General features: G+C 44.6%; 1 protein-coding gene and 2 non-coding genes across 4 annotated transcripts in view; all 3 read right to left on the reverse strand.

Moving 5' to 3' along the window:
- LOC124621983 (lysoplasmalogenase-like protein TMEM86A) overlaps positions 1–26,640 on the reverse strand; it is a 474,563-nt gene that overhangs the window by 333,911 nt on the left and 114,012 nt on the right. The gene's annotated exons all lie outside the window — the stretch shown is intronic.
- Positions 2,526–2,600, reverse strand: Trnas-cga. The gene has a single exon. It is a non-coding gene; the product is annotated as a tRNA-Ser (tRNA).
- Positions 18,232–18,306, reverse strand: Trnat-ugu. Its single transcript has one exon. It is a non-coding gene; the product is annotated as a tRNA-Thr (tRNA).

Here is a 26,640-nt window from a genome sequence, read left to right on the forward strand (position 1 = left end):
TGAAGGGTGTTGTTTATTGGACTGCTGAGGCATGGCAGAATATTTCAGAAAATACTCTGAGAGAATCGTGGAGAAAACTGTGGAAATCTCTTGAATTCCAGGACAACCTAGTTGAAAATGAAGAGGAAGATCTACTACAAATGATACAGACAATCCCTGGGAGTGAAGAAGCTAGTGAAGGAGACGTAGAAGAGTGGATGGCAGCGGATGGGGCATGTGTGGAGAATCTTACTGACTCTGATTTAGCTGCTACTGTGACTCAAGACCAGGAAGTGGACTGCTGTGATGGATGTGACAGTGAGCCTGAAAGCGACAAAGGAGAGCTGGTGCCACACAGTGACGCAGCAGAAGCCCTCGACCTCGCGCTACGTTATTTGGAACAACAGCCCACTGCTGCACCTGCTGTTTTTATGTTTATGAGACGATGGCGCAACTATGAGTCATATAAAAGACTGTCTTCATCACGCCAAAAAACAATGAGTTTTTGTCATCTAAAAAGTAGGGATAAAATGTCCGCTATATGTTAGTAAGCTTGACAGCTTTTCCTTCATTGTTATGCATTGCTAAACCCAGTGTTTTCTTGCCAATTTTTCTAATACATGTTTACTGTAAATTAAAATAGTGTGTATGCACAGCAGTTAACCGCACAGTTTTCCATACTTAGACTAACATTTTTCATGTTTGGATTTACCGAACGTTCGGATTACCGGGGTTCGGACTAGCGGGACTCTGCTGTGTAAGGAAGCTAATAATTAGCTGATTAGCTCGAGTTCTGGCATGATTGTTGCGTTTCTTTCTCTTCCTTACACTAATTTTGTACATACAGTACGAATCACATCGTCATGGCATTTTGCTGTAAGCCTATTACTGTTGACACTAGCTACTAATACGATAGGTGCAACCTTCTGAAGAATTAGGGCAATCAGTGCCCGATACCGGTAAAGAAACGAAATTTCTTTTATGCAACTGGGTGGTTATTATTTTGTTATAGACGACTAGAGTTGCTGAAAATGGATAAAATACTATTCTGGAGAATGCAACAATATTATGAAAAAGAAAGTTGCCACTCAAGATATAGCGGAGATGCCGAGTCGCAGATAGGCACAACAAAAAGACTCTGACAATATAAGCTTTCGGCCAACTAGGACTTGGCCGAAAGGCTTCAGCTGCCAGAGGCTGCAGTCATGAGTGTCTGAGTTGCACGCGCGCGAAAGGTTATACTGTGAGTCGGTCTGTTGTGCCTATCTGCGACTCAAAATTTCCGCTATGTGGTGAGCAGCAACTTTCCTTGTAATTTTGTTACATTCCATCCGGGATTTTTCATTATTTTATCCTGGAGAATGCCTTGAAGACATGATTTAGCGATGTTGCTTCTCGGCGATTTGTGACAACAACGTTGATAAAGTGCAGTTGAACGTCCACTACTTAATACTGTCCGCTTACAACAGACTGTTCACCTGTACCCCTGTTATTTACAGTCGTTAGTTCAAGCTGCCACCTAGTTACTGTGCTGACGTCGCCTATACGCCAGGAATAAAATCAGTCTCGCAGCTTCTTGGGCGGACCGTGTATGTCACAAAGCTTTAGCCGTAGCCGTTTACGAGAAAATGAGAAGCAACGCAGAAGTATGTCACCTGGATATTACTATGAGGAGGTATTAACAAGTTTGAGTGTTAATGAAGGAAAAATGAGCACGTCTCGTGCTTCTCCAAGTGTACACTCAGAGCGTAACGACGCAGTGGTTAAAACACACCACACCCCTAAGAACTGGCACTCACTGTCTGGGGTTTCATTGGTTTCTCCTAAATCTTTTTTTATTGAATGCCAACATAGTTCCTTCCACATGGATGTTTCCTTTTCATATTCTCGTCTAACTGAACTATAGCTTCGTTTCTAATGACCTCTGCATCGTCCACTCGGGTACACGGTCTGTGTGGCACACACAGCTTCTCCTAGATTTAACCCACTGACGGGCTGACAGGTGGCCATATACTGGGATTACCACAGAGGTAACACCTTTATTTTCTCTTTTCTGGTCGCCAATTCACGTCTGACGTCTGATAGTGCAACACCAGGAAGACGGTTTCGCTTGTCTGTGTGTGTTGGCTTCAGGCATCCTGATATCATAGGACATAATTCGTTAAGGGATACGTCGACCTGCTTAGTACGAAATGACTTATGCCCCATCGGGCACGCGATCTGTGCTGTTAAACAGCAGCATAAAGCGAGGGCTGCGGCTGTTATTACAGAGGGTTATGCATCCATTCTAGTTCCTGCCAGTTTGCGGGCGATATTGTTTCTAGCTGCGTCCTGTTCAAAGTCTGAGCAGTTTTTTATAGGAGAGCGTTCTATCGAAGGCGAAGCCTAGATATCCTTGTGGTTGTGCAGTGTTTCATTTCAGACGGGAATTAGCAAATGCCAAAATCGTAAGTCACAGATAAACCGCAATAGGTCGCTTATTGTTTGGTTTGACTACATTTTATCAGCAGACGCGAACATTAAACTTCCTGGCAGATTAAAACTGTGTGCCGGACCGAGACTCGAACTCGGGACCTTTGCCTTTCGAGGGCAAGTGCTCTACCGACTGAGCTACCCAAGCACGACTCACGCCCCGTCCTCACAGCTTTACTTCTGCCAGTACCTCGTCTCCTACCTTCCAAACTTTACAGAAGCTCTCCTGCGTAATCAGACTACAGGTTTCGGTCTATAATGACCATCTTCAGATCTGTGTTATAAAATAATTTCCTAATATACGGGAGCCATAGTGGCATCGTCAAATGCTGAACACAAGATCAGCGCCAGCATGGTCAAATGTATATAAATAATAGTATACACAAAAGTCAAATGGCTCGGAGCACTATAGGACTTAACTTCTGAGGTCATCAGTCCCCTAGAACTTAGAACTACTTAAACCCAACTAACTAACCTAAGGATATCACACACAGCCATGCCCGAGGCAGGATTCGAACTTGCGACAGTAGCAGCAGCGCGGTTCTGGACTGAAGCGCCTGGAACCGCTCGGCCACGGCGGCCACCGAAAGAGGAAGAATCCACTGTATCTTTTATTATAATGAGAAGATTGAGAATACAATAAGAGACGTAGAAACACAAACTGAGAAATGTAACATTCAGCGGTTTTCACTGCTTTACCATGCAAAAAGATGTTGAAAACTGAAGAAACTGGGAGTTCAAAATATACTAAGATGGGATAACATCGAAAATTACGAAGACGAAAGCAGGCCCTCATAAGACAAACCGGAGACGTTATATGAGAAAACTTATTTTCATCATCTGAGTCGGAGATAGAGCAAATGAGCTGGAACTGAAAATTTCCCCCGTCTCAAGTTAGTCATAAGCACTCCGTCTTCAGGCCAATAACTGATAGAAAATAATTATGTAGTTCGATTAGAAAAATCTTACCTTTTTTATTCTTTACAAAAAAAATTAAAATTATGTGAGAACACTCTTCTGTAGACAAAGTGAATCCAAAATCTAGTGTTTGGGTTAGCTGCCCTACCTTAATAGCCGGCCGGAGTGGCCGTGCGGTTCTAAGCGCTGCAGTCTGGAGCCGAGCGACCGCTACGGTCGCAGGTTCGAATCCTGCCTCGGGCATGGATGTGTGTGATGTCCTTAGGTTAGTTAGGTTTAATTAGTTCTAAGTTCTAGGCGACTGATGACCTCAGAAGTTAAGTGGCATAGTGCTCAGAACCATTTGAACCTACCTTAACAAATTCGACGCAGGCGGCTTGAGGATCGTTCCAAACAATGAAATGCGGCCTTTGTTGACTACTCATAGGCATCGAGTTAGCAGTCCCATTTCGTGCACACCGAATGTCTGTAGCTTCAGCATATGACCAAGCTTACAGTGCCATTGCTGTACTGGAACATTTTCCACACGGTGAAAACAGCAAATGAAGGAAAAGAAAGCATTTGTAGCAAAAAGCTGGAGAATGTAGAAGCAGATTCCAGACGTCGGAACACTGCAGCTGTGTGTGTGTGTGTGTGTGTGTGTGTGTGTGTGTGTGTGTGTGAGGGGGGTGGGGGGGGGGCCTCTGGGAAGGTATCGTCGCTGGCAGCCAGCACAAAGTCCGCAGAGGTACTTCAGCGGCGCGCCTACGTACACAGCGTGGGGATAGCGCGGGTGGCGCATTGTCCCGACCGAATGACGGCGGAAATTGCGCACAGAGAGAGGCCTCTGCCGGCGGAAATTGCAACTGAGGATGTGGCGAGAAAGAACGCGGTCATGTACCTTCAGCCGCCACTCCGGAAGACAAAAACCACGAATTCCTCGAAACAAAAATAAAAGAATTTATTTTTGACTCGCGGCGCCACTAAGCTCGTTTCAAAGAACGAATAAATCCTAGCACAATGGGGACGATGACATTAATATCAGTCCTACAAATCTGTGTTGTTGTTGTTGTTGTTGTCGTTTTCAGTACGAGGACTGTTTTGATGCAACTCTCCTCGCTAGTTTGCTTCGTACAAGCCACTTCCTCTCCTCTTAACTCTTCACCCCATACCCATTTCAGTCTGCTTACTGTAGTGCAGCCGTATCTCCTGCCCCTCCCTCCCTCCTATCGCCTCCACCCCAGTACGCTGCTTCCCTTATTAAACAAAGTGATTAGTCTTTGATGCCTCGGTTTCTCCCCTATCAACCAATCCCTTCTTTCGGTGAAGTTTTATCATGTTTTAAGCCAAATATCGATTCAGCCCCTTTTCATCTACATCAATGAATAAAGAAAGTCGCAGATCTACATCTACATCTACATCCATACTCCGCAAGCCACCTGACGGTGTGAGGCGGAGAGTACCTTGAGTACCTCTATCGGTTCTCCCTTCTATTCCAGTCTCGTATTGTTCGTGGAAAGAAGGATTGTCGGTATGCCTCTGTGTGGGCTCTAATCTCTCTGATTTTATCCTCATGGTCTCTTCGCGAGATATACGTAGGAGGGAAAAATATACTGCTTGACTCCTCGGTGCAGGTATGTTCTCGAAACTTCAACAAAAGCCCGTACCGAGCTACTGAGCGTCTCTCCTGCAGAGTCTTCCACTGCAGTTTATCTATCATCTCCGTAACGCTTTCTCGATTACTAAATGATCCTGTAACGAAGCGCGCTGCTCTCCGTTGGATCTTCTCTATCTCTTCTATCAACCCAATCTGGTACGGATCCCACACTGCTGAGCAGTAGTCAAGCAGTGGGCGAACAAGCGTACTGTAACCTACTTCCTTTGTTTTAGGATTGCATTTTCCTAGGATTCTTCCAATGAATCTCAGTCTGCCATCTGTTTTACCGACGATCAACTTTATATGATCATTCCATTTTAAATCACTCCTAATGCGTACTCCCAGATAATTTATGGAATTAACTGCTTCCAGTTGCTGACCTGCTATATTGTAGCTAAATGATAAGGGATCTTTCTTTCTATGTATTCGCAGCACATTACACTTGTCTACATTGAGATTCAATTGCCATTCCCTACACCATGCGTCAATTCGCTGCAGATCCTCCTGCATTTCAGTACAATTTTCCAATGTTGTTACTAAAAATCTCTTAAAAGTTCTGGGCCGATTTACTTCAGATGTTTATAAAACACTTTAATCAACGTTCCGGCGCACAATGCTACATATATATAATATAAAGAGAAAAGGTTCTTAGCGAAAATCTCAAAAGTTCTTGACCATTTTTCTTTAACTTTTACACAATACATTAATTAACGTTCGGACGGACACAGACTACTTATTTTTAAATACACATGGCATATAAATACCTATATACTATGCAAAGGGGATATGCTGGCAAAAAAATCTCTTGAAGTTGTTAAGATATTTACTTCAAATTTTTGCACAATACTCTAATAAACATACAGACGGACATGAGCTAGATATATATGTATATATATATATAAACCTAACTGCTATAAGATATGTCGTTTAGTTTTCTTTTTCACAGTCAGGGCATTTAAATCATTAGACAAATTGTTTCTCCTGTAGAATTATATTCTTTCTCACTGTATATAATCTTAAACACAATTTGTATACACAACAATATGATGTTTTGTTTTATTCCTCGCAGTCGGTTTTAACAGCTAACACGAAAGATGTATTTATGGCGTATCAGCTTACGGTTAGAATACTACTACGGAATGTGAGTCGTCCGAAACTTTGCAATCATACCTGTTCGCAGATTACAATCACGCCATACTGTCACTGAAGCTACTATCCTGACAGCTCCAGCACCTGGAGAAGTCTCTCTTATACCCCATATACCAATTATCCCAACGGATTTACCCAATCATTTTAAGACACTTCATTTCCCGATCAAGGTTTCCTGTGCAACACCAATAAATATTGCTCAAAGTCCGAGAAAAGACGAGATGGACAGAGAGGAGAGACGAGATGGATAAAGACAGTTTGAAGGAGGAGATGGGCAGAGGGAGAAGGCGAAGGAGAACGACAGAGAGAGGAAGGAGGGCTGATGGATAGTGAAAGGAAAGCGGAGGGGGAGAAGTACAAAGAGATGGGGGCGAGGAGAGGGACAAAAAGGAGGAGGAGGAGATGAACAAAAAAATGGGGAGGAGGAGACGGAAGCTGGGAGGGCGGAGGTGGAGATTAGGAGGTAAATCCAATGCCCACACACATTTAGCAATTGCGAAGCACTGCTGGGTTCGATAGTTACTTACACGAGTGTGATCTACTCAATCTTCAGAATTATTCTACAGCATCACTCTTCAAAATATTCTTTTCTCTTACTATCTAAACCGTTTATCGTCCGCGTTTCTCTTCTGTACGAGTCTGACTCCAAAAAGATACTTTCAGGGAAGACCTCCGCCATTTAAATTTATATTACATGTTAACAAATTTATTTTTCTTATCAATTCTTTTCATGATTGTTAGTCTGAGGCTCATATCCTTTCCAATTCAGCCATCATTACTTTTTTTGCCTCAATCGCAAAACCTATGTGTTTTCCAAATGTAAGTCACGTGGCCCGATGTAATTCGATTACATTGCATAAGTCATCCCTCACGCTTGTTGATGGTCATTTTATAACCTCTTTTCAAGACACTACGGATTCTGTTCAACTGGTCTTACAAGGCATTTGCCGTTCCTGAAAAAATTATAACTTCGTCGGCAAACATTGAAGGTTGTATTTCTTCTCCACGATTTTTAATTCCGTCTGTAAGTTCTTCTTACCTTCGTTTAGTGCTTGCTGCTACAACCCTGTCTCACTCACGTCTCAGTCACTTTTACGTCCTTCGACTCTTTAATCGCAGTCGGGTTATACTTTCGCTCCGTCTACTTTATCCCAGCTGCCTTCGAATTTTAAAGAGTTTAGTCCAATCACCCATTGTCAAAAGCCTTCTGTGAACTGAGAACGCTATAATCCATAGGTTTGCGTTTCTTTAATTTATTTTCTAAGGTAAGTGCTACAGTCAAGTACTGGCTCGCCCGTTTCTCTGTTTCTCCGGGCCGTTAACTTATCTTCCCCGATGTCGACTTATGCCAGGCTTTGCATTCTGCTGTAAATATTTCATGTTAATAAGTAACAGATCTATGGAAAATTAGAAAGACTAGCAGAATCTAAATCAATCAGGCTTACAGCGAATAGGTCACGATATTAAGTCTTCTCCAAATGAGTCTGCGTTTCTTCTTGCTTGCTCTGTCCTCAAATACTGCTACAAGCACCGGTTATAATCTATGCGTAATTTACTCTACTGCTCGAGCAGACCGTGGTTTCTGGAAGACATTTCTCCACCACCTTGAGGCAGGAATATTTCGCCTCATGGATGGGTAAATGTGGCCCTCTTAGTTAGACCTGTAACATTAAAAGCTGCCTCGGAACTGGCTGACCTGAAAGGCACTTGAAGCGGCAGTGTTACGACGGCATGATGGGAACAGCTGCAGTACCAATATGTTTGTCATGACAATTTTAGGTCAAAGCAACCTACACTTACGAAAACTGTGTAGTGCAATATTATCGAGAGAATGTGACGCAGCATGTGAAGGTTGCCGTGTGTGGACGGGTTATTCCTGTAACCGAAATTGTAGATCTGAAGTTGGTTCTAGAGGAACCGAAACCGGTCATGTGAATAACCATTTTATGCAATCAAGACGGATTATAAGTAACATTGTAACTTTACCCTAAGCCAACGGCCTACTCACGTTGATAAAACCGGGTCCGAAAAGAAAGATAATTCTCTTCTTGCATGTTCTGCAAGTCTGAAAAGAAAGATAAATCTCTGAAACTGAAATAAATGGTTGGAATTCGGTCTTAAGTTTCATTAGGAAGAAGCCTTTATTTTTTGGTGGTGACTAGTTTCGGACATTGTGCCCACTCACAAACCATCCGTCTTCTTAAGTAACTGTAACTTGCCTATTGCACGTTGAATTATCTGCATTCCTTTTTGGATTGTCTCCTGTGGCCGTCCCAAACATGCATGCTAGTAAGCTGGCATCGCTCGCGACATACATACATACATATATACATACATACATTAGAAGCTCTAAGGCTCTGCAGTCATGGACTGTGCGGCTGGTCGCGGCGGAGGTTCGAGTCCTCCCTCAGGCATGGGTGTGTGTGTTTGTCCTTAGGATAATTTAGGTTAAGCAGTGTGTAAGCTTAGGGACTGATGACCATAGCAGTTAAGTCCCATAAGATTTCACACACACATCAGGAGCTCACTCTCAAATTAGTGGTGACCTGGGGTCTAGAGGTCATCCATTCTTCGTACACTAGTGATTGCGTACAGGGGTGGAAGGTGGGACGTGGTCAAGCTGAGATTTTCAGGTCTCTGTGGGTGGAGACAGTACAGAAATACTTCGATGTCAGGAAAGGAGGTAGATATGATGGTGACAGTGAAATGAGCTCTGGGTTGGTTTATCGCCCTGCTCTTCATTGCTTCTTCACGTGTTGGCAATGAACATGCAATAAGAGTACAGACACTAGTTCATAAAAATATAGATGAGGCTTACTAGATTCTACAATCACCTACCAGAACAAATAGCCACCCTGGCCTATAACGTCGCTAAGATTCGGGTATACACAATAAAGTGTGGTAGTACAGATCACTAACCGCGAATGTGCCCGATTCTGTTGCTTTAATCGAACCCTTGGGTTCCAGTACTCGTCACAATGTAAGCGACATACAGGTACATGCAGAGAAATGTACGATGGAAACCAATAACTCTAGTCCAGACGTACGTACTTGCGAGTTGGCTGTTCGCTACGTAGTATCTGCGGTACGTTGGTCCTCTGAGACTGCTGTCGTTCGCTGGGAGTCTCGATCTCTGCCAAATTCGAACTCGCTTGGCGTTCGAAGGGCTCTATATAAACGGCGTTTGAGACTGTTTGCTTATAGGTTATATGTGACTGCGTTGCTTTTTATCTCCAGTTCTCAACCAGTGAGCGTGAACTTACAGCTAACATATTTAGATTCTTATTCTCTTTTTTTTCTGACAACCGTTATGATTCGGCCATCACACTTGACTGCATTTCAGTTACTTACGAGGACGGATGGTTTGAGAATGGACACGACGTCCGAAACTAGTCACCGCCAATAAATAGAAAATATTTGCTAACGCAAACGGCGGAATTCCAACCATTTACTTCAATGAAGAAAATGTTGCGGTCCTGTTTCATTTGTATAATGCTGGTGACCTGCATGAAAGTCTCTGAAAAATAATCAAAACTGCGAATTATCTAAACGAGATGACTATTTCGGTGACTCTACCGGTCTCAAACAGAAACAGTTATGTATACAGACTGAAACGGCGAGTGAAAATTTTACCAAAGCTGGGAATCGAACCCGTGTCTCCTACTTACTAGGCAGGTGCGTTAGTCATAAATCCATCTTGGCACGGAGGTTCACACAACTGCACGGATTACCCTGGCACGGCCCCTTCCTCGACCTAGGATTGCTTAGTGGGTAACGCACCTGCCTAGTAAGCGGGAGACACGGGTTCGATCCTAGGCTTTAGCACAAATTTTCACTCACCACTTCAGCCTCTATACATAAAACCGTATTTGTACGAGACCAGTAAAATCTCTGAAATGTTGTCACTTCATTTGTATAAGTACCTGGACCTGGGTTGGCTGGATACCCCAATTACGTTCGACGCTGAGAAGCTATTCCAGAACATGGAAAGCCTCAGCAGTTCTGTTCGTGTGTAAGGGGCAATTTAAAGTAGACTGAGGCGGCAGTGAGAATTTGGATCGATGATGGAGGCGTGCCACGTTAATCCGTGCAGCTGTGTGAACCTTTGTGCCAAGGTGGCTAACGCATCTGCCTAGTAATCAGGAGACCCGGGATCGATTCCTGGTCTTAGTGCATATTTTCACTCACACTTCTGCCTACCTACATGATAATTATCTATTCAAACCTGAAGCCAATGCAAATAATGAAGACATTAATTACAAACACGAAATATACATATTTATTCTGTTTCCACATTAATTTCGTGTATCGAGTTCTGTAGTACCACTTGACTTTGGCAGTTACATCACAAAATACAGTCTAACTCCAGGGAAATAGAAAATTTTGCGTTGGAAAGAAGAAATGATGACAAACTACAGATGAGTATATCGTTCTAAGTGAGTCTTCATGAGTTAAGGACACTGCGATGGGCTTATTGTGCATACAACTACAGGAGTTCCCTATATGTATTATATTTTATGTAACAAGTTTTTACTGTAATGGCGTGTCGATCTGTGAAGTCACCGCGGTGGGTGGCTATTATTTCTGTGCACCCTGGCAGGCGATGTAGGCAAGGCGAGCCATAAACCAAAGCGCGGAAACGTAGAAATAACTTTACGACCGCGTGTGGTGGAAACGGCGCGTCTGTCCGTGCACTGACGCCGCTGAAAATAGCCCGGCGGCAGGAAAGAAAGTCAACTCAAGCCAGCCTCTCCCTCGTCCGTGTCACGCTATCACGTGCGCACGCAGAAGGTCACGGGCGAGCGGGCCGCCGCGTCGCACGTGAACCCAGCGAAACAAACAAGACCACGTGTTGACCGACAGGCGACGCGTGCTCGCAGGGCACTGATCGCACACGATATTTCGTAATGAAATGCTCAAACAGCGACACAGAATTACGCAACCAGCAATTTCAGACCATGACCTATGTATATTTATCGGGACGACCGCCTCTGTGGCGTAGCGGACGCGCATATGTCGCGATAACCAGAGCGGGAGGGGGGCCTCTGTGTTAAAGGCACTGCACTTAAGTTCCGGAGAAGCGCGAATCAAATCTCCATCCGGTTATCTACACATTGACTTCTAAGAGTTTTTCCAACTTATTTAAGGCTAATGCCTCGATGAATTCCTTCAGAAGGGGCCGGGTAGTTTCCTTCCCCCATCACCGGCCAATCCTGTAACCTTGTGCTACGTCTCTAATGACATCACTATCGACGGGCCGTTAAATGTAAATCTTCCTTGGTTATTTCGTGATGACCTCTGCAGAAGATTAAAACCTGAAGAATTAAACCGTTATTGTGGAGAACTACACACTGAGTTTGACCAGAGACAATGTAGCATAAAAAAAGGACAAAATTCAAGGAGAGCTCGATTTGCTACAGCACAGACGCAGAGAAGAAGGAAATTTCCTGAACTAACCGAAAATTCTCAACTTAACGTAAAAGAACGTAACTTTTTCTAAATAATGTTGCATCCAGAAAACATATTTACCTCTTGCCTACATAGGGTTGAGGGCGTATCCAGAGGTGGGGCAGCAGCTTTTCTCCCTTCTGTCTTTTCCTCTCCCACAAAAAGATATAATCTTCACAAAAAAAATCGGATATTGGCCCGCCATACAGACATGTATCCATTCAACTCAGTTTGAAGAAAGTGAAAGAATGTAATGGATAGATAATGTCTAGCAGCAATAGTGCTCAGCGGTATTTGCCAAGAAATCTCAAAATTATGCTATGTGATCAAAAGTATCCAGACAAACAATTGAGAAAATTCATGTGGGGCGTGTCCATCCTCCGTCTTTAAGACGGCAAGAACGGTGCTGGGGGCACTATCAATGAGGTGTCGATATCGGTAAGGGGGTGGTAGCAAATTCTTCCTCAAGGGGCGAAACCAGAGAAAGTAGCTATTTTGGAACACTGGAGTCCGAAGCGACGTCGATGTTCTATCTCATTCTTACAGTGTTCCATTGGGTTAGGACGGAAGTCTGGGTAGACATGTCAGTTTCAGGAAGTTTACTGTCCGCAAACATCTGTCTCACAGTTGCTAATGTGTTTTTACCCTTCCAGACTTTTCTTAAGCGTAATAACGGTACCACGCCCTAACCGCGAAAAACACCCCCCTTTGGCACTATTGGCACCGTACATGATGACAGGTTTGGGTTTGGCGAAAACCTGGAGAACGTAACCTGCCGTCGGATTGCCACAGAGTGTAGCGTCATCCAACATTGTAAATCACTAATTTCCAGTTGAGTGACGTCGCTCTTTTCAACTCTAGTATCGCTTAGCACTGACTACAGAAATGCACTTATGTGTTTGTTTTTTGTTTTTTTTCCCTGCGCTCAGCCATTGTGCAAGAGGACTGCTGGTAGCACTCTGGACCTCACGAGCGATTCCTTCTGCTGATTTCATACGATTTTGTACAGGCATCCTCTGCAACGCTTGATGATCCCTGTCAGTACATCAGGTCTGCTTGGCCTTGGTTTAGTTGTAGTTATTCCTTCGCGTTTCCATTTCACAGTTAAACACCACTAACAGTCGACTGCGGCAGCTTTAGAATAGTTGTCATGTCTCTGATGGGTTTATTACTCGGGTGACATCCAGTGACGAGCCCACGTTCCAAGTCACTGAGCTCTCCTAACTCACCCACGCTGTTGTTACTGCGTCTCCGCTGACAACACAATACTCTCTACCTTTTTTTGTACTGATGGGTCTGCCACTCATGACAGTAGTTAGTTACGCATTACATAAGGGTGTTTGGATACGTGTGACACACAGCGTGTATCACCATTACCACAGATTCTCCTTTAAACTGAAAATACCGGATGGCTCTGGGTGCTAACAGCTTCCAAAGACGTTGTACGGTTTGAGATACCCTTTATTCGTGTTACTAGACAATGTCAAAAACTACTAAAACTTTATGGTCGGTAAGCTCCTTAGCAGATTATGAAGTGTATTCAATGTGATACGCGTGTCTTGTCAAAATAGTGTATTTCTAATTGCACGGTCCAGTCACAATAATGTGAGCATCGCCTTGCACGGTCCAGCCACATTAATGTGAGCATCGCCTATGTTCGACGTCAACAAGGAATAACCACTCACAGACGGCGAGTGCAGTGTAGGCAGTGGAGGGTATATGAAGAGTGTCGGGGGCCGTGCAAAACTAACAGTCGTTGGTTGTACTGCGCGAACGGGTCGATTTATCTGACGTCTAAAAGGGCATGATCACTGGCTTTCGGGCCAACAGTGAATGCGTTTCCGAAACGGCTAAATTTGTAAACCGTTCGCGTGCCGCCGTGGTTGAAGCACACCGTGCATGACAAAATGGCGCTATATAAATCCGACACCAAGCCAACTATGGTGCGCCGTGGTCACAGATAACAATGGCGAATGACGGCTGCGGAGATGTGCAATTGTTGAGCAACTGGCAACGCAGATGAACCAAGCGGCAACCAACAGTGTCTCTTCAGCGAACGTTGCTGCGAATGTGCGCCTCCGCACCAAGAGCATGTTCCATGCACTCACGCTGAGTGTGTTCATCAGCGATGAAGGCTGGAATTTGCACGCCAATACCGCACTGGACTCGACTGAGAGGCGACAGGTGGCCTTTTCAGATGAATCACATTTTATGCTGCATCGGACAGATCGCCGTTGGCATCAAAGGCGTGAAACGTCTGAAAGCAAACCCACTGCAACAATCGTCCGAAGGGTCTAGGCCAGAAGAGGGAACGTTAGAGCCTGGGAAATCTTTTCGTGAGATTCTCTGGGCGATTTCGCCATTGTGGAAGGCGTAATGGAGCAACACGAATTTGGATATATCCTATATGTAGTTTTTTCCTTCTCTGCTTGATGGCATCTACCAGCAAGACAATACGAAGTGTCAGATAGCAGGCTGTGTGCGTGCACTGTTCGACAAGCACAGAGATTAAACTCATCTCGGTGCTTGTCGAACAGTGCACGTACACAGCCAGCTATCTGACACTCCCTTGACTATCAAAATCGTCGGACTTAATCCCAATCGAGAAGCCGTGGTCCCACGTCTATTGGGCTATACGCACCATATGGTCCATCACCTGAGAAACCTGGTGCGCCGGCCGTGGTGGCCGAGAGGTTCTAGGCGCTTCAGTCCGGAACCGCGTGACTGCTACGTCGCAGGTTCGAATCCTGCCTTGTGCATGGATGTGTGTGATGTCCTTAGGTTAGTTTGGTTTAAGTAGTTCTAAGTTCTAGGGGGCTGATGACCTCAGATGTTAAGTACCATAGTGGTCAGAGCCATTTGAACCAAGCCTGGTTCGCCTGGCCACGGAACTGCAGTCGGCCTGGTACCGCATACCTGTCAGTACCTTCCAGAACCTCGTTGACTCTCTTCCTGCACTTCTCGCAGCGGTCTGCGGTGCAATAGTTGGTTATCAGGCGTTTGACAGATGGTCACAAGGTGACTGGACGTGTATTTATAACTGTAAAGAAGTATGAGTCGGCTTTCTTCCTCGGCCGATATCACTGACATGTCCTGTCCGGGGTTATCAGCAGAGTCGTAGCATTGTCTTGATTCAAAGTTGCGAAGTTACACTACTAGCAACTTTTAACCCGAAAATATTGAGTTGGAAACTCGTTGAAACATTGCTTCGAAGTGACGCTACAACTCTAGTGATAATCCGAGATCACTTCACATGCAAACAAAATCACAAGGGAGAAAAAGATACGTCACCACCAACAAATATCACGCTAACGACATTTACCACCAACTGCAGCCTTGATGATCCACTCAGTTGAGCGAGGACTAGTCTTCAAGTTAGTATACACAGCTGAAGTAACTCACTGATGATTAGATGCCATAGACTTACCGAATTAACGGGATGACAGCTACGTTTCATCTTCTCTTTCAAATAGAGATATTTTGTATGGGATTAAAATTGGATGATTAAGCGGACCAGACGAAGTTCTCTTGAAATCGCTTAATTACTACTTATACATTATGTTGTCTTTTTTGTTATGGTTTTAGGGAGCAAAACTGCTACAGTCATTAGCGCCCGTTCTGTGGCTTAGGGAAGGGTAAAAAAAAAACCGAATTCGAAATCAACAGCAATGGGAGCGAAACTCAAAACGAGGGGAAACTGAAGAACAGTAGGAAAGCTCATAAAACCGCTACAGAAGGGGGGTCGTTTTCCCCAAAAAGAGCTTCAAATGACCGACGTCATCTCACTGACACTGAAAAATTCGAGGGCGCGATCGGCTGAGCGCGTGTCATCTGCTAAAATGGAAGATGTATCATGCGACAGCTGAAAACAGGCGCGTAGCGGAGTAAAATAGGGGCACTGAAGGAAAAGGTCTCTCACCGTCCACAGTTGAGAGCAGTGGGAACAAAGCGGGGGAGGATCGCCACTTAAAAGATGTCGATGGCTAAAAAGACAGTGCCCTATCCGTAGTTAAAACTACCTCCTCCCGACGACGAGTTCGGGAGAAAGAGGTCCAAGCACAGGGAAGATCACGTCCCGCAATTTATTATCGGGAAGTGTAGACCAATGTGCGTGCCATAGAAGAGCAAGACGACGACATAAAACACTCTGTAGATCGGCGAAGGGAACCATGCGAACAGCAGGTTGAGTAGGAGAAAAATGACTCTGAGCACCTAATTTTCAAAAAATGGTTCAAATGGCTCTAAGCACTACGGGACTTAAAATCTGAGGTCATCAGTCCCCGAGAACTTAGAACTACTTAAACCTAACTGACCTATGGACATCACACACATCCATACTCGAGGCAGGATTCGAACCTGCGACCGTAACGGTCTCGCGTTTCCAATGAGGAGGAGAGACTGAAGTCTTGGTCATTATATCGGCCGCCTCGTTTCCACGGATACCAACGTGTCCAGGGACCCAGAGGAATTCTACAGAGACGGCCCTCAAATGCAGCAAGTGGAGGCAGTCCTGAATCCGGTGGACCAGTGGGTGGACAGGGTGAAGAGCTTGGAGGCTGAGGATTATGTTGTCCTGACAGACAACTAGAAGTGTACAAAGTTTGAAGTAAATCAACGATCCGATTGTCGTCGCCTCCCATGGTTAGATATCGGTCCATTCACTGAACTCCGTAGTTCGTAACACATGACAATACCTCATTAGCGCAGTACAATGGTACTTGAATTACGTAACCATTGCGGCACCTCACCTGAACCTCTCGATATCAGCAATATTTTACTGTGTTTCTGTAAAGTAGTTGACACATTTCTGAGACAACATTCAGATTTGATTTCATTAATGTGGAGGTACTTTGATACATCGATATGTTTATGTTGCAATGATACTATTCTTACGTGTATTCTTTCTTTCGTCACTATGATCTTTGACGTACTTTTAACTCTGATTTTTGGGCGCGTAAGCGATTATTAGTTAGTTAGAGAGTCGGACCCTGAGAAGGTCAAGTCTTGGACGTAATGTTGGAAAGACGCATATTGTAGTCAGCCTATAAAATGTGAACTTTAACAGTGAAGAAGATGTTTTCAAGTATGTTTTGTATTGTGATGTTTTGTATTTTACGTGATACTGCAACAAAAGTAATAAAAAAGAAGTGTAACTTAAATTCGGAGTGCTGATTACTTTTTTACATCACCATTGTCCTGCATAAGTGTACCTTCAAAAATGGTTTGTGAAAGACATCTATAAAACTTTTGAATATTGCAGAATAAAAACCTAGGCCTCTTTGCATCTGAGCTTGGAATCATCACCACCTAGATTTTCGACGATTGAGCCATGATTTACAATGAGACCAGCGTGGGAAACACGAAAAGATGAGTGCCTAGTTTATTCATTATTACATGAAATGACTATTAACTGTGCTCTAACGACACCTGCCACATAATAACTTCGTTGTTGCCCGAAAATGCAGTTCAAATGGCTCTGAGCACTATGGGACTTAACATCTGTCGTCATCAGTCCCCTAGAACTTAGAACTACTTAAACCTAACTATCCTAAGGACATCACACACATCCATGCCCGGGGCAGGATTCGAACCTGCGACCGTAGCAGTCGCGCGGTTCCGGACTGCGCACCTAGAACCGCTAGACCACCGCGGCCGGCGAAAATGCAGTATTTAGCAGCGTGAGCAACACCACAATCATTATTAAATTTTGACCTTTGTTGCGGTAGGGTTGTTAGAGCAGCTACACATCGATCTCTGTTTTCCACTTCCCAAATTGACGCAACGCGCTGTCGGAATCGTCGCTTTGTATTTCGACTACAAGTTTTGCGGTTGCACGCTGATCGTGCACCGTCGGACGGTAATCAAAACGCCGCGCTGGCACGCTGAGCGGGTGAGGACAGCCCAGAATAGCTGGACCGCCGAGGGAGCGCTGCCAGCAGTACGCAGCGCGCCCGCCGCCTAAACTGCACGGCCTATCTGCCGTGCCGTGGCGTGGCCTGGCCTGCCTCACGTGGCCGCAGCGCTTCCTACTCGAGTCGCCAACAGCCAAGTGCGTAGCCCCACTGGCAGCAAGCAGTCGGCTCCCGCGCGACAAGCAGGCAGAGGGCACTGACCGCCGACGTCGGCGTAAGTCACAGGCGCTCTGCGAACCGTGGCAGCTTCCTGGGGACGCTGACTTCTTACGTTTGAAGAAGGCGGCCGAAATATGAAATTCCGTTTTCCAAAACTGTTTCACTGAAGCAGATCGTACCGCGGTTCCTCCTCCAAATCGTCGCACGAACGTCAAACAGACGTCGAAATCAGTCACAACAAATGATGTCGCCCAGCAGAGGGAAGCGGAAGCCAGCTGGGCTTGACGGGATACCTACTCTATTCTACATAGAACAAGCTAAAAAAAACTTGTTCCTCTTCTAACAGCGATGTACTGAGGAGCGAAGGATCAACAAATACACGCACAAGACTTTAGGTCCGTATACAAGTTCGTAGTGTTTCTGTTTCGAATGTTAGTATTCCGGTTCCTACCGGTTCATTTATTTGTAGTTTTTTACAATTAAATCAATACAATGAAATGAATACCCTTAGCCGCATACAGGCGTTGATATACGTCAACGGGGACAGTACAAAATGTGTGCCCTGACCGGGACTCGAACCCGGGCTCTCCTGCTTACAATGCAGACGCTCTATCCATCTGAGCCACAGAGGGCACAGAGGATAGCGCGACTGCAGGCACTTATCTCTGGCACGCCTCCCGTGAGACCCACATTCCCAACTTACTGTCCCGCGCTATGTTCGTAGTGCCCCTGCCCATTACACTCATTACTCGCGGCTTTATCGATTCCCGTAAGAGTTCGGGCAATATGTGTGCATCCGCACAGGAGATAGTCAATTGGCCAGTGAGCCTTAACTATATATATTGATTTAACTGTAATTATTCTCTGAAAGAACATTATATACGTGGTGTCACCGCCAGACACCACACTTGCTAGGTGGTAGCCTTTAAATCGGCCGCGGTCCGTTAGTATACGTCGGACCCGCGTGTCGCCACTGTCAGTGATTGCAGACCGAGCGCCGCCACACGGCAGGTCTAGAGAGACGTCCTAGCACTCGCCCAGTTGTACAGCCGACTTTGCTAGCGATGGTTCACTGGCAAATTACGCTCTCATTTGCCGAGACGATATTTAGCATAGCCTTCAGCTACTTGTTCACCAATTATGGATTAAAGTTAAGTATTCCAGAAGCTACGTACTTTGTTTACTAGACTCAATTCCTTTAACTGTTCCAGACCTCACGCCAGCCTGCGTGAGCTTAAACGTGTGCCATTCGGCTATCTCATAGTGGCTTGGCTATCTTGCCAAGTCACAACAATATATATATATATATATATATATATAAAAGTCAGTATAAATTTGAAAACGTAGTAAACCACGAAATAATGTAAATAGAGAGGTAAAAATTGACACACTTGCTTGGAATGACATGGGGTTTTATTAGAACAAAAAAAAAGAAAAAAAAGAAAAAAGTTCACAAAACTTCCGGCAGATGGCGCTGGACAGCATAACGTCAGTGAGTGCGCATGACAATCGTGTGTAAAAGGAGCTGTAATGAGAGAGAAAATCAGATGCGCCAGCAGTCCCAGCATGTTGACGGTACCTGAAAAGGCGCTTTTAGTGAAGCTGTATTATCAGAATGGGGAATGTTCTAGTTCAGCGTTACGATCCTCTTGCCATAGGAAGGGGATTCTAACGGGTAAAGGTCCGTTGACAAATGCAGCTGTGGCGAGAATGATTTCGAAGCTCGAAGCCACGGGTTGTTTAGACGATAGACCCCGTAGTGGCCGACCGAGCACAAGGTGTAATACTGCTGAGACAGTTCCGGAAGAAATGGAGACTGTAACGGGTTCGTCTATGCACGGGGAAGTCAGCGCTCGTGCAGTTGCACGTCGCACCGGCATTCCATGCACTACTGTTTGGTTGGCACTGAGGCGTACCCTCCGATGCTACCCGTACAAAATCCATCGGCATCATGAACTGTTACCTGGCGATTTAGTGAAGCGGAGGGCATTTGCGCTGTGGACGTTTCAAAAGATGGCGGAAGATGACGATTGGTTGAGTAACGTGTTGTGGACCGACGAAGCTCATTTCACCCTCCGAGGGTCTGTCAACGCCCAAAACTGCAGAATTTGGGCTACCGAAAATCCTAGAACTGTCGTGGAAACTCCATTGCATGACGAGAAAGTCACGGTATGGGTTGGATTTACCACATCTACCGTTATCGGGCCTTTTTTCTTCGAGGAAATGCGTGATTCTGGTTTTGTAACTGCTCCCGTGATGGGTGAGAGGTGCGCCGATATGTTACAGAATCGCATCGTCCCCAGCCTGGCTGATAAACACATGCTGGAACGTACGATGTTTATGCAGGATGGCTCCACCCCATATTGCTAGACGCGTGAAAGATCTCTTGCGCGCGTCGTTTGGTGATGATCGTGTGCTCAGTCGCCACTTGAACTCCCAGGTCCTCAGACCTCAGTCCGTGCGATTATTGGCTTTGGGGTTGCCTGAAGTCGCAAGTGTATCGTGATCGACCGACATCTCTAGTAATGCTGAAAGACAACATCCGACGCCAATGCCTCACCATAACTCCGGACATGGTTTACAGTGCTGTTCACAACATTATTCCTCGACTACAGCTATTGTTGAGGAATGATGGTGGACATATTGAGCATTTCCTGTAAAGAACATTATCTTTGCTTTGTCTTACTTCGTTGTGCTAATTATTGCTATTCTGATCAGATGAAGCGCCATCTGTCGGACGTTTTTTGAACTTTTGTATTTTTTGGTTCTAATAAAACCCCATGTCATTCCAAGCATGTGTGTTAATTTGTACCTCTCTATCTACATTATTCCGTGATTTATTGTTTTCAAATTTATACTGACTTTTTGATCATCCAGTATATATATAGTTAAGACTCACCAGCCAATTGACCGTCTCCTGTGCGGACGCACGCACATTACCCGAACTGTTACGGGAATCGATAAAGCCGCGAGTAATGAGTGTAATGGGCAGGGGCACTACGAACACTGTGCGGGAAAGTAAGTTGGGAATGTGGGTCTGACGGGAGGCGTGCCAGAGTAAGTCCCTGCAGTCGCACTATCCTCTGTGTCCTCGGTGGCTCAGATGGATGCCGGCACGGTAGCTCAGCGTGTTCGGTCAGAGAGGCAGTGGCCCCCTGCAATAGAAAAAAAAAGAAACTGAGTAAAGGAATCAATGATCACTTTGAACGGATGTCATATGACGTCCGCCCAGACCAAAGGCAACGAACAACACGTAACAAAATAAAGAAGAAAAAAAAGATGGATAGAACGTCTGCCATGTAAGCAGGAGATCCTGGGGGTTCGAGTCCCGGTCGGGGCACACTTTCAACAGTCCCCGTTGACGTATATCAACGCCTGCATCCAGCTAAGGGTATTCATTTCACTATATTGATTTAATTGTAATTTCATTCTAACGAGCTGCACCGTCACCGATGGTATCTGTTCGTTCGGGAGCCGGCCGTGGTGACCGAGCGGTTCTAGGCGCTTCAGTCCGGAGCCGCGTGACTGCTATGGTCGCAGGTTCGAATCCTGCCTCGGGTGTGGATGTGTGTGATGTCATTAGGTTAGTTAAGTTTAAGTAGTTCTAAGCTCTAGGCGACTGATGACCTCAGATGTTAAGTACCATAGTGCTCAGAGCCATTTGAACCATTTTTTGTTCGTTCGGACATGTCCGAAAGAACAGATACCAACTTCATATATATTTGTAGTTTTTTATTTGTTGTTCCCTTAAAGCGAATGTAGTGTAGGAAAATTAAAAAGGGAAATGGTTATGTTGAAGTTATATATATAGTGGGAACAAGCGAAGTTCGGTGCCAGGAGAGACAGGACTTAGGTTCAGGTGAATGCCGGGTTATAAATAAAAAGTCAATTATGGGTAATGCAGCAGTGGGCTTAATCAGAGTAAGAAAATAGGAATTCGGCTAAACTACTATGAACAGCATAATGAATGTATTAGTGGAATTCTATAGGAGGAAATGATTGAATATGGACCGGGAGAAAATGAAAGAGGAAGTCGCCTGGTAGAATTTTGCACAGAGCATAATTCTTGGTTTAAGAATCATGAAAGAAGGTTGTATACGTGGAAGAGACCTGGAAACACCGGAAGGTTTCAGATTGTTTATATAATGCTTCGACAGAGATTCAGGAACCGCATTTTAAATTGTAAGATATTTCCAGGGCCAGATGTAGACTGACCACAATTTATTGCTTATGAAATGTAGATTAAAACCGAAGAAATTCGAAAAAAAGGTAGGAAATTAAGGAGATGCGACCTCGGTAAGCTGAAAGAACCACAGGTTCTTGAGGGCTTAGTGAAGGCAGCAGAGGATCAAATATGTAAAGAGTCAAGGCCTAGTAGAAATCCTCGGAAAAAACAAAAGATAATGAATCGATGACAGGAGAAAACTTAAATATGCAACAAATGAACCAGGCGAAAGGGAATACAAACGTTTGAAAATGAGAATGATAAGATGTGCAAAACTGCTGAGCAGGAATGGCTAGAGGACAACTGCAAAGATTTAGAAGCGTATTTCACTAGCGGAAAGATAGATACCGCCTACGTTAAAATTGAAGAGGCCTTTGGTGAAAAGAACAGTAGCTGTATGGTTAGCAAGAACTCAGATGGTAAACCAGACCTAAGCAAAGAACGAAAACTGAAACGTGAAAGTAGTAGATACAGCATCTGTAAAATGGAGATGAACTTTAAAGCAATATTATACAAATGGAAGTGGACGTAAATGAGGATGAAATGGGAGGTATGATACTGCGAGAAGCATTTGACAAAGCTCTAAAACATCTAAGTGGAAAGAATGCCCCGCAGTAGACGATTTCCGTCAGAACTATTTATAGACTTTGGAGAGTCGAACATGACAAAACTCTGCCATCTGTTGTGAAAGACGTATGAGATAGGCGTAACACCCTCAGATTTCAAGATGAATGTAGTAATTCCAATTTCAAAGAAAGGAATTCCAACAGAAGCGAAAATTACCGAACTATCAGTTTAATAAGTCATGGTTGGAAAACACTAACACGAATTCCTTACAGAAGAATGGAAAAACAGGTAGAAACAGACCTCGGTGAAAATCAATTTGGATTCCGGAGAAATGTAGGAACACGCCAGATATACAGACCGTACGACTTAGCTTAGAAGAATGGGGCGGGGGGGAGGAGGAGAGGGGAGTCCACTGGGACAATAACCCTGGGTTCGGTGTGGGGCGGCGGTGGGGTGGGGTGGGTGGACTGCTGTGTCCTGTTGTGGGGTTGTGGACCACTGAGGGCTACGGCGGGACGAAGCCTCTCCTTCGTTCCTAGATCCCCAGTTCAATACACAATACATACGCAATACACTAGACACTTCCGAATATGTAACCCATCCTGCATGATTGCATGATTTACAACATTATTTTTACTAACTTCTTTCTATGGTACGTCTGCTACTGCCATCGCTATCGTAACGTAGCTGCCTATTAGTGATCATAGAGTGGTGAAGGATTCTTTGTAAATCTGAAACAGACAGACAGAAAGAGAGCGCGAAGGGTGATTCACAACTGAGCTGTCACTGCGTATCTAGCGACACGGACACGCGTCCTGTTTGACTCAGCACGCCAAGCTACTTGAGCCTGGGAAGGTTCTGTAGAGTTTCTATATTGGTCGTTGTAAAAATACTGCGCATATTTACAACTGAAGTGAGATTAGATCGCGATACGTACAACACGGCGCGTAAGATCTAAACGGGTTCACAAACTTGCTTTCGTCGCTAGCTGAGTGTATGTCGTGAATTTGCATGCTGTGGACTTAAATTACCGCAGTTAAGTATATTTTAGTTTACAATATAAAAATTTGCTCGTAAAACATTTCACGTACTTTGGCTTTTAGCAGAGCACGCTAGACGTCTCAACCCTAGATTACTGAACTCCCGTAAAATTTACGGTTGCACTTCGCATTTCTTTGAAGTTTGCGGCCATGAGCGACACGTCTCTTGAGTAACTTTATGGCAAACATTGCTGTTAACAACTATGTAATTATCTATTGCCTGACTCCAGCGGTTTGCTAACACTGGAGCTCTAGTGGTAAATATTACGAATGTTTAGTAATGGTGTGTTCTCTAATAGATGACGTATTTGTTTTATTGCTTGGAAATTCTTAGTGTGGCATCTCAGATGAATTATCAATCAGTCACAGTTAGAGGGGTGTTAGTTTACATCACACTGGCCTTCATCGTTGTTATTCCGTCTTCTCCTACTTAAAATAGCACAAAATGGATGGCGCTGAATTTGATTTTGACACTTTAACATACTGGGAGATTTGCTTGAAATACTTCACCTCAGCAGCAGCAGAACCTGCAACAACCTCGAGCGAGGAAAGTGTGCTCGTTTTGCTCTTCGAAAAAACGAAGAAATAAGACGACATTTTGTTGCCGTTATTCAAGAGCAATTTGTACAGAATATCGAGCTAGGTCTTGCTTAGATTGTAATAATAGTGTCTAAGGCAGAAAACTCTTCTCATCATGAGCAGGAAAATTGTCATTCTAGGGTATAACAGACTTTTTTTACGTATTTTGTATGTAACATACCACTGGAGATCTAATAATGGTAATTAACTAGCCCATAACCTATAAATTATGGCTAACTTTGAATAAACTTTTAGTAAAATTTGCGACTTTTTAGTAACATTTTTTCCCCTTTAGTGTGCTATGGTTAAAAAAGATGTAGTCACAAGGCGAGACGGTTCCCTCAGTTAAGTCGTAACGTAGTTCGAAGGCCACTTTGTATTTCACATCTCCTTGTGAGTGGCTGCTTAATTCAGTTCAAAGGTCGGAGGGAAACGAAGGCATACACCTTCAATAAGACCATGCTTTGTGAAAGACTGTGGTGATCAAACCAAATCTTCGAACTGTTGACAGGTTTACCTATCCAAAATGCCACACACCAAGTGATCTCAAAGAAAGCGACAGCCCACAGAAATTCGTTCTAGAAGTTTAGAGGTAGAGGTAATCGTTGGTTGCCAATAAATTATCGTGGATCTACGCACCTGCTCGAATACTGGATAAAGTTCTGTTTATAATATCTTTCTCAGTCGTTGGTTTTTCTAAGTCTAGTCTGATGGAAGTCTAAAGACGTTGGGCCACAAGTATTTAGCGTCTGACTACTGCCATCACTTGCAATTCAACATCTGTGTCTTCCACTGTAACAGTCATTAATGAATATTTTGCTGCACACACTGCCTGTTGCGGCTGATACCTATGACTCGACAGAGCTCCTTAAGAAGCTCAACACTGCATGAGAATGGCGGAAGTTGCTCTCTCCGCTGGGCACATGACCTTGTATCTTTGATCAAGAAGAACTGGACAAATAGTCCACATGTGTGTAGTAACGATACCGTTATCAGCTGTATTTATTGGTTTTATTTATATGCAAACAGTTTACGTGTTTGCAGACACAATCATTAGGCCTCTTTATTTGCCTCTCTATCTGGTTTACAGACGGGAATCGTCACCACACTTTTAATAGGTCAAGAATCAATCAGCGCTCACAAAATAATTTTATTGTCTGGTGCGTATGGCAGCAGCGCATCAAAACACTGAAGTGTGGTGGTGACTCCCATTGTATACATGGTCACCCTGAGTCATGTAGGGGCGTGAAGAAGGTGTATGGCAACGTTGAAAGCGGTTGCACATGAATAAAACGAATACAATTGAAGGTGTTATTGGTACTACACCACAATGCAACAGATGTTGTCCCATTAGTCATCAGAAGATGGATGTACGGCAATAGTACGAAGCGTCATGGTTTTAACCAACACGGTTGGGAGTGTCAGCGATCTTACTTGTGATGATTACGTATGAAGAAGCAGTCACGATTGCAAAATCTCATTTGCTGGGGCTGGCGGACCCGAGCACGGAGTCATTTAAAGGCAATGAGATGTTCCATTGATGGATGCGGCTTATGACGTTGGAGAGCCCGCTTATTATCTCTAATGGCCTCTGCAATTTCTGATGACCACCGTCGGAGCGGGCCGAGGAACAGAGGATCGCTAAATCAGCTGCTGAAAGAATGGTTGTATTCTGTACTGCCTCAACGATACCTCCATGCGGAGGGAAGCAATGGGCGACAACAGAGGCGAAAGCAGTGCTGAGAGCCCATCTGGGTAGGCGTCTAGAAGACTGATGGTGAGGGAGGGATAGGATGACAGACATGGTCACTGTCACACAGGTGGTTGTGGATGGATGGGAGAAGACAAGGGCTACAAATGGAAAGGTCAATGACCGAGATAGTTCCTTGCAAAACACTGAAGTGTGTAGCGGTACCAGTACTCACGATGCAAAGGTCTAGTTGAGGCAATAACTTTTCGAGATCTTTACCGCGGCCGGTGATCGTGGTTCCACCCCACAAGGGTTATGGCCGTTGAAATTTCCCGAGATTAGGAAAGGTGAGGGGAGCTGAGAAATCAATGCAAAAAATATGTTCTAAGACACTTCACCACTGGGAGGTAGGTAAACATTGCAGATGATAATATCCTGAAATGCCCATACCCGTTCCACCACAGCCTCCAAAGGTGTGTTAAGAGGCACATGTTCGCTATATAGTGTGTCCAGAACATATGTGCAAATTCCTCCCAACACCCTATCATAGATAGCACAATTCTTATAACCTCTGTGGTATCTGCAGAGGGCCAGCGTCCGTGTTGCTGGAAACAAAGTCTCTTGAGAAGCAATGCAGAGGCAGGGAAAGTGTTTAAAAGATGCCGTAGCTCTGTCAGATGGTGGAAAAAACCGCTACAATTCCACTGGAGAATAATGTTGTCGATGTAGTTTGAGGCCATGAAGGGGCCAAGGAGGCAGGTTATGTCCTACTGTCACCTGTTGGCACTGGTTGAGTGTTTATGGCATCAATATACATAGGTTCCGGGTTCTGGGTGGTGTGGACTGGGGACTAAGGTACCATTGGA

The sequence above is a fragment of the Schistocerca americana genome, chromosome 7, assembly GCF_021461395.2.
Source record: "Schistocerca americana isolate TAMUIC-IGC-003095 chromosome 7, iqSchAmer2.1, whole genome shotgun sequence".
NCBI classification, from domain to species: Eukaryota; Metazoa; Arthropoda; class Insecta; order Orthoptera; family Acrididae; genus Schistocerca; species Schistocerca americana.